We start from the raw sequence: 7,751 nt of genomic DNA on the forward strand, positions 1-7,751 counted from the left end.
TGGATCCGAAGTATGCTCCCCGGGATGGACGCTGGAGTCCTGCAGATGCATATGCGGACTTGGTAAAGAGTACAGCTGATGCAGCCAAGTTTTTCGAGGATCAAGGTGATAAAGAAGTGGAGAAGCTTTTCTGGTCGCAATTCAATGCTCCCGCGCGCCCGCTGCCGTTAAGTGAGAAGATTGCTGCTGTGGCGGAGCTTCATAGGTTGTCCGGGCTTGCAATGCGGTCTCTAATAGACCATCTTTGGCCGAAGGGTCCTAAGCCGGACAGTTACTTTGGTTTGGTGCAACTATTCCTTGGGGTTGTGCCTCAGATCGATCCCATGAGGAGGTCGGCGTGCATAGAGGGTGCACGAATGGGTCTTGCCCGCGTTAAAGCCTATTGGACGGATATGGAGGCCACCATTGTAGCGACCCAGGATCCGGCGGGAGGCCAATATCCGGCCGAGCACTACTTGGCGCACGTCACAAAAGGTGCCCGCCTAATAGAGGCGCAGTGCTCGAAGAATGTCTTGTTCGAGTGACAAATCGAATCATTGTAAAAACAATGTTATTTTGGTTATAAGGCTATATTTATACTTTTTGCCCGAAAGTATTATTGTGTCTCCTGTGCGGCCGTTTATATATATATATATATATATATATATATATATATAGATCCAAAAGTTAGCAGTCATTGGCTTTAGCCCCCTTGCATATAATGTGGGGGTGTTTGCGAAAAATATGCAAAATCACACTTGATCCAACATCTTGGTCCATTAAGGAGGTGATCGCACGTCGAACTAGGCAACCAGACTATATAGTTGTAACACTTTCACTTAGCCATGGGAGTCTAATGGTGGGGCTACTATGTAGCCCTGGTACCTTCCCATGCATCCGAATATGGGCGCTTGTGTACATGACGGGGAAACGGTCCTTCGTTAATGCGGGGGATCCTAAAGATTCCGATAAGTCTTCAAGTGGTTGAACAGTCTCTCGTTGTATCATGACAGTCAGTTTTCGGCTTTCTGTACTGAGGTGCTCATCTGGAATAACCAGGTCACAATCGCAGTAGTTCTCCTTTGGCCGCCTTAGCCGATAAGAACGGAACATAAGGCGGCAAACCCAGGAGCCAGGCAAACCCAACATTTGACCAAAGACATGATTCGGAGCTGATGCATATAAGGCCAAACTCGTGATGCCGAACACTCCTGTAGGTATTCGGGATTTATAACAGAAAATGGGCTGAAGAATGCCCATTCATTGTAAACCCTGTATTTCCAGGTACGTGCATTAGTCTGTCGTGGAGAAATGCCAATAACGGCAGTATCCTTTGTGGGTATGGAACCCATGGGATGTTTAAACAACAAGAGGCAATAGAAAACGTTTACACAGGGGCTTAATCTAAAAAGAAACCTTTTGAGCGGGGCCCTGCTGCACGTCTACGCCTTTGTCTCCGTTGTGCCATATCCTGGAAGGGTATCGCGTGAATGTTGTCTGTAAAAAAGAAAACTCGTGTAGAAGAGTACAACGTAAGCATACGATGGATAGTGCAAGTATAAGACATTGGCCTGCCAATCAGGTTGAGCCAAGTATGGGGCTATATTAAGTATTTATAGCCCCTGGTGTCCTCTATGGGATTACATACACGGTGCCCTGGTTCAGTTTTATCCGGGCTGCCGGACTCGTCTAACCGTGTCTATGGTCTTAATGACCAGTCATGTTTTCTGATATTGGAGGCTGCTTATAGTTCGGCCGCTAGGGCCATCGCGTGTTCCTTTGCACGTGAAGAGCGCTCTATGTTTCCGTTAACGGTGATGACGCCACGTGGACCGGGCATCTTGAGTGTAACGTAGGCATAGTGCGGTATTGCGTTGAAGCGGACAAAGGCCGCTGTTCCAAGCAATGCGTGATAGCTGCTTTGGAAGGGTTGGATGGTGAAGAGTAGTTCTTCGCTTCTGGAGTTTCCTGGGGAGCCGAATGTTTCCTCCAGTACGGCGGAGCCCCTGCCGTAGGCTTCAACGCCTGGTATCAACCCTTCAAAGGTGGTGTTGCTTTGGCTAATTCTGGATGGGTCTATCCCCATCCTGCGGACAGTGTCCTCGTATATTAAATTGAGACTGCTGTCGTCGTCCATGAGGACGTGGGTGAGATGGTATCTGTAAATTATTGGGTTAAGCACCAAGGCCTCTGATCCTCCGCGCAGAACACCAGTTGGGCAGTCCATGTGATCGAAGGTGATCGGACAAGCCGTCCAGTAGTTAGGTGTGGGTACGATGGGCTCTGTACCGTACGCGTCCCTGAGCGCGCGTTCGTGCCTTCTCGTGGAAGTGTGAGGCGCGTGGATCATGTTTACTGTTTTAACCTCTGGTGGGAATTTTTTCTGTCCCCCAGTGTTCGGCTGACGAGGTTCATCCTCGTCTTCACTTGGTGTTTCCCTTCCCTTGTGTTCGGCATTTAATTTGCCGGCCTTCTTGAAGACCGAGCACTCTCTGTGCGTGTGGTTCGCAGGTTTGTCGGGGGTGCGATGAATTTGGCACAGTCTGTCCAGGACTCTATTTAGACCGGACGGTCCCTCTTACTGCCTTTAAGTGTCTTCTTTTGCTGATCGGGTCGAGAAATCCGGCGTTTACCGTCCTTGTTTTAACGTTTGTTTTTATTATGCTTTGGCTTCCCGTTGCCATCCCTTATTTCGGATGTGCTGGGGTCGCTGGTGCCCTTACGGGCCAACCAACTATCTTCACCCGCGCAAAAGCGGGTCATAAGGCTTGTTAAGGCTACCATTGTCCTTGGCTTTTGTTGGCCGAGGTGTCTGGCGAGCCACTCGTCTCGGATGCTGTCTTTGAATGCCGCTAAGGCTTCGGCATCCGGACAATCGACAATTTGATTCTTCTTAGTGAGGAATCTATTCCGAAGCTTGCGGGCGGACTCTCCGGGCTGTTGGATTATGTGACTTCAATCGTCCACATCCGGAGGCCGGACATAAGTCCCTTGAAAATTGGCCCTGAAAGCATGCTCGAGTTCCTCCCAACTCCCAATTGAATTTTCGGGGAGGCTCTTCAACCAGTGTCGAGCTGGTCCCTTCAACTTGAGGGGAAGGTATTTGATGGCGTGGGGGTCAACCCCACGAGCCATGTGAATATGCAGGATAAAATCCTCGATCCAGACCCTTGGGTCTGTCGTTCCATCGTATGCCTCTATGTTCACAGGTTTAAAACCTTGTGGAAATTCATGGTCCAGTACTTCTTCGATGAAGCACATGGGGTGAGCAGCCCCTCTGTATCTGGACGTGCTGTGGCATGCCGTCGGCTGTTGTTGTGTCCGGTTTTTATTCCGGACTGGTATTTGGTTGGTACGATCGTTCTGGTGACCATAGTCCCTTGCCGGGGTGTGTCCTTTAGATCCGTAGATGGACCTGGTTGCGCTGTCTTTCTTATCCAGGTGCTCACGTAAATCATGCGCGGCGTCGGTAGCTGCTCTGTTGCGGTTGTGAAGCGGTACGTCTGGCCTCCTGGTCGTATTATTCTTTGGTGGAACGGCCTCGTCGTCAAATTCTGGCAGTAGCTTACGTTTTGGATAGCTCTTTGTATGGCGATCGTCACCGTATCTTTCTTCAGTTTCTAGAACTTTATTCCATCTGTGACTGAGCATTTCCTGTGCGGCTTCTATTCGTTGCTTCTGCATCTTTAGACTTCTTGCGGTGGCCATAAGATTTTTGACGAGCTTATCTCGTTCCACGCGTGTTTCCGGGATGATGAATGCGTCGTCATCCGGACTTTGTTCTTGTCCTGGGGCAGTTTGATGAACTCGTCCCTCGGGATCATTGTGATCGGGCGTCTGCTCCGAACTATGTTCGGTATCACCTGGCTCGTCCTGCTCCATCGCTGGGTCCATATGGTCATTGTTGCCTTTGGAGTTGACTGGTGTGTCGATCTTTCTAGCGCTCTTATTTCTATTCTTACTGTCGCTGGACTTTGAGCGGCGTCTGGGCCGTCGTTTTGGCTTTTGCCCCGGGGTTTTATCTTCCGGATTGTCGCTGTCGTCCTCTTTGGGCGTGTCCACCATGTATATATCGTGTGACGAGGTAGTAGTCCAGTGCCTCAGAGATTCTGAATCTTCTCCTGCGTTGTCGTCCATACCGTCGATGCCTTCGGAGTCGAAGTCAAGCACGTCGGTTAAATCATTAACCGTGGCAATGAAGTGGGTTGTGGGTGGGCAACGAATTCCTTCGTTGCCTGCTTCCCACTCGAGCCGGACATAGTTCGGCCAAGAGCCTCCAGACAAAGAGAGAGGCTTTAATGAGTTTAGCATGTCGCCAAAGGACGAGTGCTGGAAGATATCCGCAGCGACAAACTCCATTAACGGAGCCCCACCAGGCTCGGCAGGCTCGAGAGCACGCGGACCGGAACCTGTAACCGGATACGAGTCCGGGGGTCCGGAGTCACAAGCTTACTTAGAAATGAGGCCTTTGTTCGGCTCTATGGCCGATGAGTGTGCTGCTTGCGGGGCAGGGTCCATCCACCCGCCCTTGGGCCATGCAATCTGATCCGGATTTAGGTCCTGGACTACTGCAGGGGTAATATCCTGAGCATTGTCTGACAGCGGGTCTAAGCCGTGCTCATCGTGACTGTCTGGCGTTCCTGGCACTGGCCCGACTCCGTCAAAGATTAAGTCCCTGCGGATGTCGGCCGTGTAGTTCATGTTTCCGAACCTGACCTGGTGGCCAGGGGCGTAGCTGTCGATCTGCTCCAGATGGCTAAGCGAATTGGCCCGCAGTCCGAAGCCGCCGAACATGAAGATCTGTCCGGGGAGAAAAGTCTCACCCTGGACCGTGTTGTTGACGATGATTGAAGGAGCCATCGACCCTTGCAGCGACGACACAGAGGAACTCTCAATGAAAGCACCAATGTCGGTGTCAAAACCGGCAGATCTCGGGTAAGGGGTCCCAATCTGTGCGTCTTAGGCTGATGGTAAAAAGAAGCAAGGGACACAATGTTTACCCAGGTTCGGGCCTTCTCGATGGAGGTAAACCCTACTTCCTGCTTGATTAATATTGACAATATGAGTAGTACAAGAGTAGATCTACCACGAGATCATAGAGGCTAAACCCTAGAAGCTAGCCTATGATGATTATGATTGTAATTGTGATCGGCCTTCTAAGGACCAACCTCTCCAGTTTATATAGACACCGGAGAGGGCTAGGTTTTACATGGAGTCGCTTACAAGGAAGGAAATATAATATCTAGATCGCCAAGCTTGTCTTCCACGCAAAGGAGAGTCCCATCTAGACACGGGACGGAGTCTTGAGTCTTGTACCTTCACACTCCAATAGTCCGGACGATGTATATAGTCCGGCTGTCCGGATACCCCCTAATCCATGACTCCCTCAACCCTCTCATGAGATTCCGGAGTAGGGACGATCTGTCCCGCCGGCGGAAGATGGTGGCCGATGTTTTTGGCCAGGTACCCGGCCTCTCGGAACCTCTTGATATCCTTCTCCTGAACGGTAGAGGCCATCCATTTGCCTCCTGCTCCAGATCCGGATCGGAGAACCTCTCTTCGGTGACGAAGAAGAGTGCTTGGGCGCTAGGGCTCGAGCAGTAGAGAATGGACTAGCAGGGGGAAAAGGCGTGGGTAGAGAGGGAGAGATCTTATCTCTTTATAGGGGCAGTAAAGCTTTTGCGCCTCCCCACTTGCCTAGTGGAACCCGCTCATTCTCCACTCGCCGTAATTGGTGGTGCGTTTGGGTTACCAGTACCTATATTGATGAGAATCCCGCAATAAGGGGACACGATCTCTGCTTCGGCAAAACATGCAGAGGAAACCGCCTCGCGATATGCGTTGAGGCTCGTTGTGGAAAAACGGTTCGAATAAAGACTCGACCGTAGTATCATGTCGCTTTGTCTAAAGTTGTCAGCAGATTATATTTGTGAAATATCATTCTCTCTACGGTGGTGTATGAGGATCATCTTGCAGATCCAGACACGGTCTAAGTGTTCGATAATTACTTTAGAGTATTCGGAGATGGAACCCGCCTTGCAATGCCGAAGACAAAACTGCGCGCCGAACTCATCGTCATTGAAGCCTGCTTCAGGGGCTACTGAGGGAGTCCTGAATTAGGGGGTATCCGGACAGCCGGACTATATACTTTGTCCGGACTGTTGGGGCATGAAGATACAAGACTCAAGACTCCGTCCCATGTCCGGATGGGACTCTCCTTTGCGTGGAAGACAAGCTTGGCGATCCGGATATTATATTTCCTTCCTTGTAACCGACTCCACGTAAACCCTAGCACTCTCCGGTGTCTATATAAACCAGAGAGGTTGGTCCTTAGAGGGACGATCAAAATCATAATCATCATAGGCTAGCTTCTAGGGTTTAGCCTCTGCGATCTAGTGGTAGATCAACTCTTGTACTACTCATATCATCAATATCAATCAAGCAGGAAGTAGGGTTTTACCTACATCGAGAGGGCCCGAACCTAGGTAAACATTGTGTCCCTTGCCTCCTGTTACCATCAGCCTAAGACGCACAGATCGGGACCCCCTACCCGAGATCCACCCGTTTTGACACCGATAACGGTGGAGATGAACAATATCCCGTGGAGTCCTATTTTGCGGTACGCCACACCCCTCCCGATGAACAGGACCCCCGTTTCGACCGTAGCGCTCCAACACAAGTCCGTTTCCTCCGTTTTGCGGTACACCACACCCCCCTCCCATCAATAGGACCCCATTTTGACCGTCGAAGGTCCAACACAAGTCCGTTTCCTCCATTTTGCGGTACGCCAGACCCCTCCCAATGAACAGGATCCCGTTTCAAACGTGGCCGGTCGAACACAAGGCCGTTTCCTCCGTTCTGTGGTACGCCAGGCCTCGTTTCCATCACCTGTTCCATCCAAGCTGGTTGGCTCCCACGCGTTCCGTTGCCTCCCGATGAACACGAAGCATTCCGTTGCCTCCCAATGAATACGACGCATTCTGTTGCCTCCCCATGAACAGGACTACGATGCAGTTTCTCAGTTCCGACCCAGCCATGTACACGAGCCCTGGCCGTATGTATGCGCGAGTAGGCGTTCGAGACCCCGCCCGTATGTACATACGTGGCTGTATTTTCTTTCTTGTACATTTCGACCAGGTGAGTCCCGACTATCAGGCACTTCCTTGCGTGCGAAGATGTAGCTGGTGGGTCCCACCAGTCAGGGGGGCAAATCATTTTTTTCCAGGGCGCACTGTAGCTGGTGGGTCCCAACAGTCAGGGGGGAAACGTTTTTTTTACGAAATATGGTGGCCCGTCCAGTGGGTCCCCGCTGTCAGGTGGAGGAATAATTATTTTGCGTGTAATAAGGAGGCACTTCCTTGTGGCTGTCGTGGACCCACCTGTCAGCCTCTCCACGTACAATACTCTTCCGATGGAAGTCGGTCGTTGAACACATTGACCACGCCGCCCCGAGAGCACCACGGCGGTGGTCGACGCCGAGGCCTAGGAAGGGGACGACGCGGAGCCAGGGAAGACGCGGCAGTGGATGCCCACGCGAAGAGGATTACGAGGGTTCACTGGTTCGGCTGCGGTGTGAGGCTGTCGTCGCCGCAGAATAACATGGGGTGTGGGTGAGTAGAGGGATGACCTGGCCAGCGGTGGGAGTAGTAGGGGGCGATGAGGCCTCCGCGGCATCACAGAAGGCCATGGGAGGCAGGAGCATGTGGCACGACCGGCGCTGCTTTGGGCCGCTGGAGCACGAAGACCAGAGGTTGAAGACGCATTACGACCGT

This window comes from Triticum dicoccoides, chromosome 6B (assembly GCF_002162155.2).
Source record: "Triticum dicoccoides isolate Atlit2015 ecotype Zavitan chromosome 6B, WEW_v2.0, whole genome shotgun sequence".
Taxonomy (NCBI): Eukaryota; Viridiplantae; Streptophyta; class Magnoliopsida; order Poales; family Poaceae; genus Triticum; species Triticum dicoccoides.